Here is a 16151-nt window from a genome sequence, read left to right as displayed (position 1 = left end):
AAAAACCAAAAACACAGCAACTTCATCCAGGCTAAGGTGGGACCGCAGCTGTCTTCAGAACGTGAATTCACAGACAGACAAATGTAAAATTAAAAGCAAAAACAGATAAACTGGCTGAATTTGTTGTGCTGGCTGACCAGGCCTTATCGATACTCAGGTTTTTGCTCACTACTTGAACATTTAGAACCAAGTTACAACTGGCCTACTCATTGCTAACTCACACAGATGGCTGCCCCACTGTTTACTGCTGCTGGCAACAATACGGGTGAATCAGGGGGGCTTCTCCAGAAAACACTCGCTGTTCAAGAGCCTCTAACCCAAGAGTTTAGTGTCTCGTCTGCCGACGTGACTCTCACTGTTACAGTTTTTAAACACATTCTCCATAAAGAAAGAAATTAGCATAGTTACTCAGTGACAACTCTCCTGTATCTGTATGTTCTGTAGTCATTGGCTATTTTTGCTCAGATTGTATAACCTATATATAATCTTATGATTAATAAGTTAGCCTAAACTGGCTCAGCTCTTTCTCCCCATCTTACACACACTTTCTTTTTATTTATAAACTGATATGTTTATAAATGTTCAAATTTGCAGTTTCATAACCAGTGAATGCTTTTCTTTCAAGCCTATTTAAGCTTATTTGGGACAGAGAATATTCCCTTTTTATAAATATAACCTATAAAACAGGCAGCTAATAGGCAGTTAAATTAGAGTAAGTATAAGTATCGGTACTTTGTATCGACAGATACTTGAAAATCTGGTCTCAGAAGGGAAAAATGGCATCTGTGCATCCATAGTTTACATCCATGTCTCACAAAAACCTAACAGAGTGTGGGTTGAGAGGCACACAAGGTCCCCAAATGTATGAGTACAAGTACTAAAAAAATAAATAAATAAATAAATAAATAAATAAAAAAAGTAAAATAACACATGGCTGCTTGGATTGAGCACTCCAAGCTTACTGTTCATAAACAGATCCCGAACAATGAGGAAACTGCAATGCAAGACTCTTTGGCATATTTGGGGAAATGGGGAAACCACATATCAGCCAAAGACCAGAGGAAGAGTGTAGAAGGGAGGAAGTGGTCAAGGAAGAAGAAAAGGAAGATGACTAAGACAATGGTCGCATCTCAAACTGCATACTACTAAACATACACGCAACATGTACATACTAAAGTGTACACTACAACAGTGCAGCAATTTAAGACCCACCTCCTGAGATACATACACCAGTCCTTAAACATGCCCTGTTTTATTAATGGCAAAATAACAAAAAGAGCCTGGGATAAAGGTTACAACTAAATCTGAGCTCAACTCAGGACAGACAGCATGAAACTAATCAGGAGAGGAAAACAGGTGACTCATGCCACTGTATTTCTGTATGTTTCTGCATTGATGCAGATAAGAATGAAAAACTATTAAAATATGCCATAAAATATTGCAGCTGTCCAAAACCTTTCACTATTTTTTGTTTCTCACATTTTTTTTAAATAAAATGTGTGTGATTTTTGTGATGAATGGACCCATAGTCAATTATGCTCACTCAAAGTCACAAAGGTCTTTTCCTGCAGAGTTGGCATTTTGTGGACACAACGTTTTTGCATAACAGTACAACATTTGTTTTTTACAGAATTGAAAATCGGCTGGTGGCAGATGGTGGCAGACCGATGTTTCCACAAGATCAGAAGAATGTGCCAACTGTGGAGATTGTTTTACCAAGGATGGCATTACAATATCATGTAGAAAAATGCCTTAATATTTGTATTAGACTGCAGAGTTTAATTAAAAATGAAAGCTTTATGAATGTAAACAATGTATATGTTGGATGTAGTGATTTATATATGTATTACAAAAATAAGTTTATTCAACTGTTTTTGCACATTTTTAACACAATTCCTATTTATTGCTGTAATACTTACAACCTAAACAGATCACACTAATGTACAGGAATACAATACTGAAAAGTCATAAACAGCAAACAGTACAACCTTTTCAGGTGGGAAAAGGATTCCAGTGATTGAGATTTTAGTGATTGAGGGACGGAGTGGGGAGTCATTTTTGATGAGATAATTTTTTTCTGTTACCATAAATGTACAATATGTACCTGAGCATATCATGTATATAATCAGTGTTTAAGAACACTGACCAACTACAGATTTCATTACAGAGAGCACAATCAGTCCTGATTAATTGGATGGAATGCACACATTTAGAACTAAATAATTGTAGCAAATGTGAAAGATCACTTGGATAGTTTTATAGTTTTTAGGGACCTGTTGTTACTGATGCATTTTAACTATGATTATGTGTAATACAATAATCAAAGTATTGTGCAAATGCCTTTAAATTATATTTTACTATTCTAACCTGTACCTGTAACCATGTTTTTCTTTCCAGAGAGACATCTTCACCAATATTGTAGAAGATCTGTGTAATTTCCATTTTAAATGCTGTTTGTGTTGGTGAGTTGGTGACATTCACATAAATTCCTCCTAAAATTAAAGTCAAAATTAATTGTCATTCAGACTTAAGAGTATTTGTACTACTGATTATCTTTTTTTTCTCACACATAAACACATTTACACACACTCGCACAGAGCAACAAACTTCACAGTCACACCCTTTCCCCTGCAAACTTCAGTAGATAAGAGGCCTCCCTTGTGGAACAGGGACAGACACACACACACACACATATTCACATGCACGTAGCTGTGCAGTGTATGAGCCATTATGAGAATAGATGTTTACATCTAACTCTACATTCTTGCATTTTTGGCACAATGATTTGTCTTTTCAGCGTCCAGCATCCTTACAACACTCCTCACTGGCTTGCTATGCTTTTCCTCTTGTTCCCTTCCTGTCAGTGAAAACCGGACATGCATGCACACAAACACTGCAGCAACACCAGGCTGCGGGAACAGTGTCCAACACATCATTCCAAACTCAATTCTTACTGAAATAAACACAACTAAACCTTAAAACTTGATTTTACCTGCTTCTCTACACTCTCTCATCTCTCATCTCTTTATCTGCTTCTTTTTCTCACACTTTTCCTGCCCACTCCGGACCCCTCGCCTCTCCCCCTCCATTCTCTCTCTCTCACCCTTTGGGACAGGAAGTTCCCTCCTCCTAACAGGAAGTCTTGTGTGAGTGGAGCTGGAATGATAGGATGCTGGGAAGTGAGCAGTCATTCTGCAATGCTGGCACATAAACACACACACGCACACACGTGCACGCGCACACTGCAGCTGCACAGTTTATTGTGTATTAATCGGCATTGAAATTCTGCTCAGCAAAGACTAAAAGATGCACAATGAAGTTTTATATATATATATATATATATATATATATATAGTTATTGCCTAGATATTTCCAACAATTATTTGCTAATGTATTTACTGTATATCAGACAAGAACAAAGCATCGCTCTCTTCACTACTTCAACGGGCCACCACTCTACTTTAAAATCCATTGATTTAAGCTCATTGTTATTTCTTTTTATTAGTTTCAAAATATATATATTTTTTAATTTAGCCTGTTAACCAGTTAGTTAAATAAATGTAAAAACAAAAAAATGTGAAAACATATTTCTGAGAAGACGCCTTTTTATTTTATTATTTGCATAGAGGAAAAAGCTAAAACACAAGATACAAAACTGTAAAATTTGTTTCTAAATTTAAACTGGGGTGTGTAGTCTCTCTGTAATTTATAAATGTTGCTGATAATGTGTAATATTGGATATCTGCATCGGTCTAAAATTCTCACATCATTGCATCCCTAATAAAAAAAGTTTAGGGCTGCAACTAATGATTTGCAAATGGTTTAGGTTGATTAATCAACCATTATTTTTCGATTAGTCAAATAGTCACTGATAATTTTTTTATCTTGCCCTCTTTCTCTACTTCCTGTCAGCGAAGCTCCTGTTTTAATGCATGATTTAGCACACCCTGACAGCTTAACTCTTAATGATTTGATAGTATGATGTACCTATATTTCCAAAAAATGGCCAAGTGCTTATAAGGGACAGTCATATTTTTAGGAGATAGAACCTAAGTTGATCATTGTTGGGGATTTCATCAGCAAGGTTTAGAAGATGTTCAATCTGTTTTTCAGGTGCAGTGGTGGCGATAACTGCATTAGCATTTTTGGCTCCTTTAAAATAAGGTTCCTTTATAAAGGGTTTAAAAATAGTATATGAATGAGCTTATTAATTGTTATTAATTAGGTCAGAAATATTTTAAAAAACATAAATAAACAGCTAAAACACATAACTAGAAAGGACAATAGTGGTCTGTCATTTGCCAAATAGAAATTCTACATTCATTTATACAGTCAGACCTCAGATCTTTCTGGATGCTTATCTTACTTTTTCTTTTCCATCAGTCATCATTAACATATTTGTTAATAATTTTATTTCTTTAACCCCAGATTAATTATTTAGCCAGTAATCATTTTGTGCTGTATACTAACATACTAAATGGCTAAACTGATTTTTATATTATTTTATTAGATATGTTAATGCTGACTGTTGTAATGACCTGACAGTCTGACAGTAACTGCTTACTAGTGGTTTGTAAAGTATTAACAACCTAATAAACAATCATTAATAAACACTTTTCTAAACTATATATAAACCTTTGTTAAGGAGTCTTAAAGTGGTACCTGAAAAAAAAGTGAATATGCTAATTAAATACTCTTATGCATGGCTTAGTAATTTCTATTCAGATTTTACTATATCTTCCAATTAATCAAGAATAATTATGTACTTTGCAATGAAATCTACAATTTGTTCAGAGTTCTGTAAGCACTGATCATATCCTCGAAAATGTTTTAACAAGTATATCATTGCTGTCACCATTTGTACCTTATACTGTACCAAAATGTGTTGATGAATGGACCAAACAACATTCCCCAACAAGTCTTTTACGCTGACTTTCCTGTGAAATTTAAAAAGGTTTAGTTGCTGTCGTAACATAGAGATTGGACAGTGACGATTTTGTCCATAAAATGGGAAAATTTATCACAATACAATTAAAATATCGACTACTTCTAATAATGACCACTAATAGACCCTTCAACACTCTTGTTGACAAATGTTTCAAATCAGTGTTGTAGATTATGCCAACTAATCGCTGCAGTCATTCAAACGTAATCTGCATTTCTACAAATTCTGATGCTAACTTCTGCTTCCCTTCTCGCCATGAAGTCCAACCTTACACTGTTTAATTGGAAGCCATCCCACCTTCCAATGGCCTCATAGTGGCCCAGTAACTTTATCCTGTTCCTCAAAGCTGTAAATATCCTCTAGACAGATTCTCAAAAAGACTATCTGTACATATTCACAAGCTACAGTGTCCTCGCACAGCTCAACACTTCCCTTTCCTCACACATATGAAAAGAGCTGTTCAAAACTCAAAACTATACTGGTACTATATTCCAAAAGTAACCATGTTAAAAAAGAGCTGATCCTGCTATTGTTGGATTAACTGTCTCTACTGTCCAGAGAAGCTTTCTACTAGATTTGGAGGAAGATATTGAATGATCACCACCTCATCCTTTTCTGCCTCTCCTAATTACCCCACAATTAATCTTCAAATATTGTGCAACTTAGTTGACGTAGGTGAATGTATTTGTTAGAAGGTGTATCCTACAAAAAGAGAAATATATAATTTAAATGGGATACGATATGGCAGGTCTTAGGTTTCAATAGAATTCATTTTTTACAATTAAAAACAAAAAGTCATTTTAGAATATTTCTATTAGTTCATTATTCACTAACTTTTCACACAATATAAACAACGTCTGTGAGTAAAAGTTTCTAAACAGCAAAAATGGAGAAACAAAGTTTTTAATTTCATTTTGTTAAAGTGGGAAACAGATATGTGCTGAGTTTAGTGCTTACAGTCACAACTCAAAATAAATATATGTTAAACATTACTGTCAAACAACTCTTTACATTATTCACAGGTCTCTGGTTTTGGTGTGTGTGTGTGTGTGTGTGTGTTTGTGTGTAAGTCAGTAGAAGCATTGTTTCACTGAGAGCATCGCATAAACAGAAGAGAGCCGAACAGATACGAAACCAGAACAACTTCATTTAGCACTGTTCAGAAAGAGAAGCACAGACACATACACACACACACACACACACACCAGAAAAGTGAGAAAGAGAGAGAGAGCAAGTGAGAAAGAGAGAAAGGGCAAGAAAGAGACTGGAGGGACACTTTTCAGTTACTGTAGGTCCGAAAGCAAAAAAAAGTAGTTCTGGCCAAATAAAATTGGGTCTGGATCAACTGAACCATGGCTTGGATCAGTTCAGCTGCAGATGAAAGCACGTTTTTGGATGTCTTAAATGTTCGCATTAACTGCATATTATCATTAACCTTTAAACAACAGAAGAAGAAAAAGAAGCAGTGATGTACCAAAACAAGGCTCAACAGATTAACCTGGTGATTCTTGTATTTATAAACAGGAAATAAATGAATCTGAGAGAATCTGTTACCCTCATTTTGCTGTGTGACCTGCATACATATGAAGGAAGTCAAATTCTATCAGGAACGCAGAATTCTACACAACACCTGGAGAAACTTGTTTGCCAAATTGATAACAAAACAGTCAGTTAAAATATAGGGGGCCACTTAATTAATATGAATATTAATATTTTGGAATTAGAATATGAACATGTTTAAATAATCTAAATCAATAATAAAAACATAAAAATAATAATTACAATGTTTTAAACAAATCATCACATTGGCTCACTTATGTTAATGAACATTTTCAAGGTTATTTCAATATATTGTACGATAAATCAATAATCTAATTATTGTTACAGGCCTACTGCGCATAGTACTGAAGTGTAAAACTAAATCTAACCACATGAAATGTCGGCAATCTAACAAAATCATGAACCTTTTTTTGGACTTTTAGGTGTGAAAACACCCTGAAACTGAATGGAAGGGCGAGTCGGAGCTAAAAAAGTAGTAGAAGAAAGAGAAAGAGGGAGACTGAAAGCCACACACATCAAACAAAAACACCATATCAAATTTATCATCTTACAAATTCACCACAAAACCGACATAAAACCATCCAGCTCACAAATGATCCTCCCCTACACACACGGATACTTTAAAACAGCCACCTACACAGTTATAGTGCACAAACTCAATAGGGACTCATTTCACCACAAGACCCCTCATCATTACAACAGGGTCTGAATCCTGAATCCACAGCCCTGAATTCTGCTCTTTATTCTACACCAGATTAAAAGAGAGAGAGAAGGAAAAAGACAGACAACATGAGATTCAGAGCAACCAAGAGAGGGAAAAGAAGCAAGACAGACACCTAGACAGTAAGAGAGCCAGAGAACGAGAAAGAGCTAGAAAGTGAGAAAGAAAGTAAGAGACTGTGTTGGCCTGTCACGATAGCAATATTTCGGAGACTATATATCATTGTAAAAATCATTTAAAAAAAAACGATATTATTGTCATTTTAAGACAATTTAAATGCCACTGATATAAAACAATTATATTCAGAATAGAATAACATAACAAAGCAATAGTACCCTTTTAAAAACACATTTTAATGAATCATAGTTTGGGAAATATGTAGCTATTTTTTCTTCATCCTATTGCAATCTGTCCACACTAATGTGTGTATGGAGTCACAGTTTTTGAGGCATAACTGGCTAAAATAATGTTTACAGTTATAGTATATGTGAAAAAACATACAAAAACACAATAGACGATATCATGATTATTAAATATTATTGAGGGCATGTATATTTATTGTACAATAAGTCAATGATGTAATTACAAAGACTGGCCTAAGACTGTGTGAAAGAGAAATCTAGAGAGAGAGAATGAAAGATAAAGACTAAGAGAGACAGAATAAGATCCAAAGAAAGTGAGACAGACATAAAACAAGATAGAGACTCTATAGCTGTGTCCCAAATCCTTGTCTACAGCTGAGGTGGACTGCATTTCTCAGTCGCTATACCATATACGACTGTTCCAAAATCCTTCACATACAGCCGTACATAAATACATTTGGCATTCAGAGCGATTTAGAGGACACAGCTGATGTAGCTCTCCATTACCCACAATTCTCTGTGCACAAACAACAGATTCACGTATATTAAGAGCAAATGGCAGAAAACTGACTCTGTAGCAGACTTTGTCTTAAACTGTTATATGTGTAACTAATAGGCTAACAAGAACACGTTTTAATAGGACAGCCTACTGAGCACTCATCCTACATCAACTGCAGCCTAGACTAGGCATGTCACGATAATTATATTTTCGTCTTATCATACAATACGTGGACGTATATTGTGTTTGTTTATTTATTTGTTCATATATATAAATAACAGTATTTTATTCAGTCATGCAATACAAGATCAATGTTTCAATAGCTGTGACTCCCCCATACACACAGTGTGGACAGCAGCAGGTAAAGAAAAAAGTATATATTTCCCAAACAATGACTAACTACAATTGTGTTGTCTTAAAAAGGTATGAATGATTTGTTATGCTTTTTTATATTATCATTATGTCAGTGCAATTTAATGGTCTTAAAATGACAATAATATTTTTATCACAATCATTTATATGCCGATATTTTGTCCACAAAAAAGAAAATTCTGTGACAGGCATAGCCTAGACTTTGGAACTTAGTTAGAGAGTGCAAGACAGCTAGAGAGAGAGACAGACAGTGAGAGAGTATGAGATAAAGAAATAGAGAGAGAGAGAAAAAGGGAGTGAGAGAAAAGAAAAAGAGAGAGGATTTAAACAGCTGATCCCACATCACGAAACACTTACAAAATTATTACTTAAAAATTATTAATTAGAAAAAACTAGTGATTATTCTGGGAGAGGGGCAAACTGTTCCCTTCACTACACAGTAATATCCTTTTTAAATCTAGCAGATTCCTATTGTTATCTTTATTCACTACTGAGACTTTGAGTGGTCCAGCAGACAAAGGTGATGCCACTATGATTCGAGTATCACCAAGTCAAATACTGGATCATGATATCACCAGCAGCCTAAAAAAGTCTAAAAGAGCCCAACAGGCCATCCTCTCTCTGGGTGGGCAGATATCACTTCCAGTGTAATGTCTTTCAGCACAGGCGTTTGTTAGCTGATGTATCAGGGCCGAGGTGCTGCTCTTTCCCAGTGATGCTGCACCAGCAGCAGTTTGGAAAAGAGGCGGTGACATCACATGTGTCACAGAAGGCATGTGACAGTCCTCAGCCACAATTTTGGGAGCATTGCAAATGATAAGGTGAGTCCTAAAAAGCGGGTGGGGCAAAATTAAAAATACATTATAATTGTTCTCATTTTTGTGGTTTATTTTATTGTAAATTGTTTTTATTACTGTTCTGATGCGTTGGCAATATTGTTGTTATATTTTTATAGATTTAGAGTCATGACAATAAAGCTACTTTGTATTTTAATCATAAAAGAAACAGAGTGAGAGAGAGACAGAGAGAGTGAGAGATATAGACAGTGAGAAAGTGAGAAAGAATGAGATTCAGAGAAATAAAGCAAAAAAGAGAGAACAAGAAAGAGAGAATGAGACAAAAAGTGTATGAGAGCTAATAAGAGCTAGAATTAGAAATATGAAGACCAATAGACAGAGAGAGAGAGAAAAACAAAGAAACTGAATGAGATCTACAGAAAGTGTGAGAAAGCGACATTAAGGGTAAGAGAGCTAAAAAGAGAGATACAGAAAGAGAGAGAGAGGGTAAAATAGTGTGTGCTTTATGCTTAAATTGTTTATTTTTTTAAACTGTTCTTTTTTCAGACTATAAACTCAAGTTTGGATGTGCAAATGTAGCTATGTACTATTTCTCATGCAGTAAAACACCCTGAATTTAACTGAATAGAACTGAATCTAGATGGAGAGAGACGAAAAGTGAGTGAGACAGTGGGACACAGGGTGAGACAGTGTGAGAGTGACAACAGCGAGAGTGAGAGAGACCGAATGTGAATGAGTGGTAGAGATAGAAAGATAAGACAGCAAGAGAGATTGCTAGTGTAGAACAAATAAAAAGTGTGTGAACAAATGAGTGAGAAAGCTAGAAAGTTACACAGACAGTAAGACAGAGAGATAGCGAGAGTAAGAGAGAGAGAGGGAGAGCGAGAGAACAATGGAAAAGTCTGTCTTAGGAATAGGAAGTCAGGTGTCACAAACACAGCCACTTCCTTTTTCCACATGATGTCAGTTTCCTCCAGGGAGAGATTTCACATTTTACAGAACCAGATTTCATTAACAGACCTGCATTCACAAAAAGAAAATAGTGTAAACAGTTCTCATTTTATTATTAAATCAACAGGTCAGATCTACTCATTCTCTTACTATCAGCAGGACAACACGGCTAAACTATTTCACATAAGCTTCACATGCTAACGTAGCTCACACTCTGGGGGTCCTGGTGCAGCCTGGCGGGACAGTGATTCAGGCTGACCCATAAAAAGCTGAGCTGAACCTAACAAGAAAAATTATTTTATTTCTTTTTAATTCATCAGATTTACCCCAAAAGTGTCCCCAAAGTTTTGCCAACTTGTTTAAAACTATTTAAACGAACTCAGTCACAATCGGGCACAGCCAGGTTCACACAGATTCTGCTCTGTTGGTCAACAAGGAACCACTGCAGCCACATTGAGACCATTTGCCAGTAACAGGGAATAGACACAGGGCCGCGCCCACTTCCTCCCACAGCGCCATGGGGGCTTTAGGCAGGAAGTGACCTCGTAAAGAACAGGAAGTGATGAACCTCGCAGCCTAATCTGGTCCCAGTGACATTCCATTCTGTTTTGCTCTGAAGGGTGTCAACTTTCTCCACAAAAGTTCATGATCCTAATGCTGGACTAAAACTAGCTACGCAAAAGCTTGGTTAAGGGTCCAGTCTGTGTTTACAGAACAGCGAAGGTCAATTCCTCACAGTTACATTGGCCTATGTGTCCAAATAATTGTGGACATTCATGCTAATATATGCATTAATTTGGATTCGTTTAGTTGCACCCATTAAAACAACCGTTGATAATGTGAAAATACAAACACAGCTTGTCTAGTCCCTGTATAGAGGTACTGCTAAAACCCTACTGGTACCATGTCTAATGCCAGGCTTAACTAGACGGTATAAAGCCCCCAGCATTCAGTTGTGGAGCAGAGCGCCCTGGAATGATGGAGCTCTATTCAATATTATGAGATGAGTTGGAGAGTTGGAGATATGGAGATATGCTGCTGAATGCAACCAAATCTTGGCAGCAATGCTCCAAAATCTACCATGGACAGTAGAAACAGTTACTCCAGCAAAAGCAAGATAATCTTCTTTTAATACAATTGATTTCAGGAGAAACAACTAATCAGCAGGTTTCCCAGTACTTTCGTCCATATAGTGTAAATCAGTTTTAAAGACTGTTTCTGTTTGAATTACATAAACACATAAAATACGAAATATGTCTCTGACAAGAAAGGTAACCCTGTAATACAAGCTATATTGTTAATTTGATATGTCATTAATTAAAAGGCATAATGAGGGAAAGGCAGTAAGATATGTGTAAAAAACATTAACTAAAAAAATTAAATATTTTTGACAGTACACTGTTTTAAATAATTATTTGAGTCATGCCATCAAAGTAACAGCACCCTTTCTCTATTACAAACATGGTTTATGAATTATGTAATATTGCATCAGTCCCCCATGTGCCACAAAAACAGCTCTGACTTATCGAGGCTTGGACTCTATACGAACTCTGAAGGTATCCTTTGGAATCTAGCACCAAAATGTAAGCAGCTGACCATTTAAGTCCATTTATGGACTCCATGAGTATCAGTGAGCCTTGGGCACCCATGATTCCACTGCCGGTTTACAGATTGTCCTTCCTTAGAGCACTCTAGCAGGTAATAATTACTTCTGATACTACACAGGACCTATGAAGAAGCCTTTCTGACCATTTGGCTTCTCATCAGATAGACAATGATTAAAGTAAACGTTATTTACTTTATCACCCATGATGTTAAGGCTAATCGGCGTACAGTTTAAGGGTGCTGTGTGGATACTGTAAGTACTTCTAATAATTTATACCATTTCAGCCACCAGTACTCAGCCTGATACCAATACCTGTATCAGAGGTGCAACACTTATTTTGGAATGTTTAAAGTTTGGGATTATGTAAGTGCACTGTAACCACATACGATTGTTGTGATTAATAGAGTTTATTCTGCTGTTGTTGAGTATCTCTCATCTGTCTCTACTGTACAGGCAAGTTTTACTACTAGATTTTGGAGTGAATATTTGATTTGCATTCCCAAGAGATGGACCATCATCATTCCATAAAACACAGTTCCACTGCTTCACAGCTTTTATTTATGCTAATAGGTACATGTTTATCTCTTCCAAAGAGTCCTCTGATATTGACAATACTTCCCAACAGGGCTTGGACAAGCTATGTGTGTATTTGCATGCTTACCCTTTGTCAGCAATGGGTGCAACATAAAGTATCTGAATGCATTCACACACATTGGGACATGTACTGTCTATGTATGTGTAAATGTTCGAGTTTGTAATTAAAGGGGTTTTATGTATGTGTCCATGTTGTTTTATTTTACATTCTAGTTCTACTGTATCAATAGGCTGGATGATGTGAATATTTGGTTGCTAAATGTACTATTTAAAAAAAAAAGAAAATTGATAAATACGGATCTAGAAACTAGTGTTACAGTTAAAGGGTTAAGCGGAAAGGTGAGGGTTGAGAGCAACAGGAAAGCAGTCCAGGAACTGAACTGGGAGAACAAAATGAACCCAACCCCAGGATTCACTACTTTTCTTGTTAATACACTTTTAATGTAGCATTAAAAAACTCAAAAAATACTCAGGGTCAGTTACCAAGAAAGTGATTCATTTTGAACTTGGACACCATATCATTTATTTAATCATCATTATTTGATTTTACATCGAAAGAAAACACCTAGGCCTAATTGATGTCCACCAGTCCCACTTCTGGCGCTTTTTTAACGCATTTCACTGCTAGTTGTACCATGTATGACTATATACTCAACAAATAAACTTTAAAACAACACATTAGCCAACAAATTAACTGTAAATTAGAAAACTTACCTATAGTCCACTCATATTTCCTCCTCAGTGTACAGCGTATGTCAGCTCTGCACTAAGTGCTAAAAAGTAGTTCGGCCATTTCTAACAAGATCAGACCCAGCAGATATCATGATAAGTGTGCATAATGCCACCAGAAAACCACCAGACTCAGGCATCAGAAACAGAAACACTTCTTGTCAGGGGTCACCACACCATCAGCCCACACACAGGCTTCAAAAGTCCCTCTCACACACATACACACACCCACACACACGCACGCACACACACACAGCCTGGCAGACATTCCACAGACTACAGCTAAAGCTTGTTCCAGACAATGCATCAGTAGCTTAACTAACTGAAAATGCAGCAAACTGTCTTTTTAACTAGGGGTTACAAAGTATTACAGTGAAGTATTACACAGTAAACACTGTATATGCCAAGGGGTCAGACAGATCATCACAAACCACACAGTCCACCAACACACTGCTTCAGTTTAAGTATTAAGTGGAACTGAAAAAAATGTGGGCAATTGTAAGCAATCACAATCTATCACCTTGCTCAAGGATGAGGGGGTGTGTTTAGGGGGGCAACCGCCCCCTCCAGTACCCTCATGGTTAAAAAAAACATGCTTGAGTTTATGTAGTAAGTGGAAGTGATGAAATGTAAGCAATTTTGGAAGCAAATTAACTTCTCTACTAATTATTAATTGACACTATTTCAAACATCATTATAATATTTAACTAATGTCTCAATTCATTATTATTTACAACATTCTTTAAAAAAATGTGTTTAATAATATCTTAACTAGTGTTAAATTTAGTTAATTAGCTGAGACATTACTTAACCATTCAACAATATTTACTAGTTATATATATATATATTTATTACTGTCGTGAGTACTGTTATTTGTGACCCTTATTGTAAAATGTTTTGCAATTGTTATCAATTTATGCCATCACAATATATCACCTTGCTCACTAGCGAATATAAGGAAGGGGTAAGTGAATGGGGGCAACAACCGCCCCCGTCAATGCCCTCATAGTTTAAAAAGCATCACTTAAGTGCCCTCTAGAGCAGCACAAAAGAGACAAAGTGCTCTACTGGCTGCCCTTATTGTGGGAAAAAACTGATAGTGTGCCTTCAAGATCAAGAAATTCTGATAATGTGTTTTAATGAGTGCACATCTACTGGTGAATCATTTTGTCCGCACCTGCTATATTGAATTGTAATCGTAAACACAATTTTCCGTGATAATTTGTTTCTTTAGCATCAAAAATATATAAAAACACCCAGAGCACTAACTCATTACGTCATTAACTACATAGTCCAGCAAGATACTGCTTGAGTTGAAGTAATGAGTGAAAATGAGAGCATTAAAGTGATTTAAGCAATTTAGGCCCTAATTAAGCAAATAATCACAATATAATCATTCGTTGCTTACTAGTGGACTTAAGGAAGGTTTGGGGACACGGGGGCAAACACTTTCAGATGCCCCCATGTTTGAAAAAGAATCATCAGCATCACTCAAGTTCCCTCTAGAGTGACACAAAAGAGACAAAGTGCTCTTCTTTCGGGGAAAAAGATTTATGTCTTACCAAACAGTTCAAGTGTAAGATTATTTTGCTTATTTTAGGAATAACAATCTTAAAATCTTTAAAAAAAAGCATAAATGTCACCAGTCAAGTTATTCAGATTATTGTGTTCAAATCTTAGCCTCACTCATTTTGAAACTTTATAAGCGATTGCGTATTCTAAGAAATCTTACTAGGAGAAATGTGCTTAATCTATGTGTTTGCTTAATATAAGCATATACGTCTCAGTGTATTAAATATTAAACATTTTGTCTGTAATTGGATTTTTAGCAGTGTAGAGTGCCTGCTCAAAAAATCGAAAATATTAAATAATGTTAATAGAGTGTTTTAATAAGTGCACATCTACATGTAAAGTAATACTCTATATATATTTTTTTTCAGCCATGCACTTCCAGCAGCCTGTGTACAGAGCCACTGGGCCACTAGCTGCTCACAATATCACAATATATTGCTGTATATTGTATCGTAAACCCAGGAAACACTGGGTTGCTTTTCTCACTAGCTGCTTTGTTGGTGTAGCATCAAAAACATCTTACTTTTCTTTCCAGGTTCTTTCTAGTTAACTATAATACAGCTCTTTTTAACCCACAGAAGCAGCAGCTCAGCACAGTTTTACAGCTTCAGACTTTATCTTGCTCTAAAATCAGACTTACAGCTCAACAGGGAAGTTACACGACAAAAACAACCCAATAACCAACAACCAACTCAACACACACAGTAAAACACACACACACACACACACACACACACACACACACACACACACACTGCTACTGTCCCGGTGTACTGAGGGCAGCAGGCTGGGACCCCAGCTGCACCTCTCCCAGTCAGGACAGGGGGCTTCCCGAGCCCGGGGTCCCACAGTGACGTTACCGCGCCGCTTCTCACCCACCTGAGAGAATCCTCGTGTCGCAGGGCTGGATGATGGAGCGCGTGGCTGTCTATGTGTCTGCGTATCTCTGTGTCGCTCGTCCGCGCGCAGAGCAGGTAAACGCAGATGTGTCCGCGGATGCGCTCGCGCCCTGTCCGGAAGGGTTGAATTGTGCGCGCGCTCGAACGAACTTGTCCAGCGCGTGCGAGGGCGGACTCTGCTTTCCTCATCGCGCGCACACTGCACCAGCTACCCCCCCCCCCCCCCCTCTCCCCATCACTGCCCTCCCTTCCCGGGACACACAGACAGAAGTGTGCAAAACAAAGAGTGTGCAATAAGTGAGCTTTTCTATGCAATTAAAAATAGTTATAATTCACATTTAATAAATAGCCAACAGACACATGAGGGAATTTCAGTTTCTTTAAGAAAAATTAAAGAATGAAACACTCGTTTAACACAGATTCACCAAAAAAAGCCTTTAAAAATTAGGTTAATATGTGTAACATAAAAGTTATACAATTAATTTATTAAATTAGAAATATATATTTTATGAATAGAAAATTAATATGAATGAGCAGGTGATCA

The 16151-nt window shown here is 36.7% G+C and overlaps 2 protein-coding genes across 7 annotated transcripts in view; one reads left to right on the top strand and one right to left on the bottom strand.

The window, feature by feature from the left end:
- The window catches only part of yrk (Yes-related kinase), a 41492-nt gene extending 25703 nt beyond the window's left edge, over nucleotides 1–15789 (bottom strand). For 3 of the 6 annotated variants that reach the window (XM_007245684.4, XM_049475937.1, XM_022683290.2), the window contains exon 1: nucleotides 15588–15788. The gene's annotated coding sequence lies outside the window, so the exon portion shown is untranslated. Of the gene's footprint in view, nucleotides 1–13121; nucleotides 13256–15587 lie in introns of those variants that run through there. The other 3 variants (XM_049475940.1, XM_022683291.2, XM_049475938.1) reach the window with 2 other exon arrangements.
- rad21b (RAD21 cohesin complex component b) overlaps nucleotides 1–16151 on the top strand; it is a 634821-nt gene that overhangs the window by 470897 nt on the left and 147773 nt on the right. The gene's annotated exons all lie outside the window — the stretch shown is intronic.

This window comes from Astyanax mexicanus, chromosome 3 (assembly GCF_023375975.1).
Source record: "Astyanax mexicanus isolate ESR-SI-001 chromosome 3, AstMex3_surface, whole genome shotgun sequence".
NCBI classification, from domain to species: domain Eukaryota; kingdom Metazoa; phylum Chordata; class Actinopteri; order Characiformes; family Acestrorhamphidae; genus Astyanax; species Astyanax mexicanus.
This window is presented reverse-complemented; position numbering and strand designations above follow the sequence as displayed.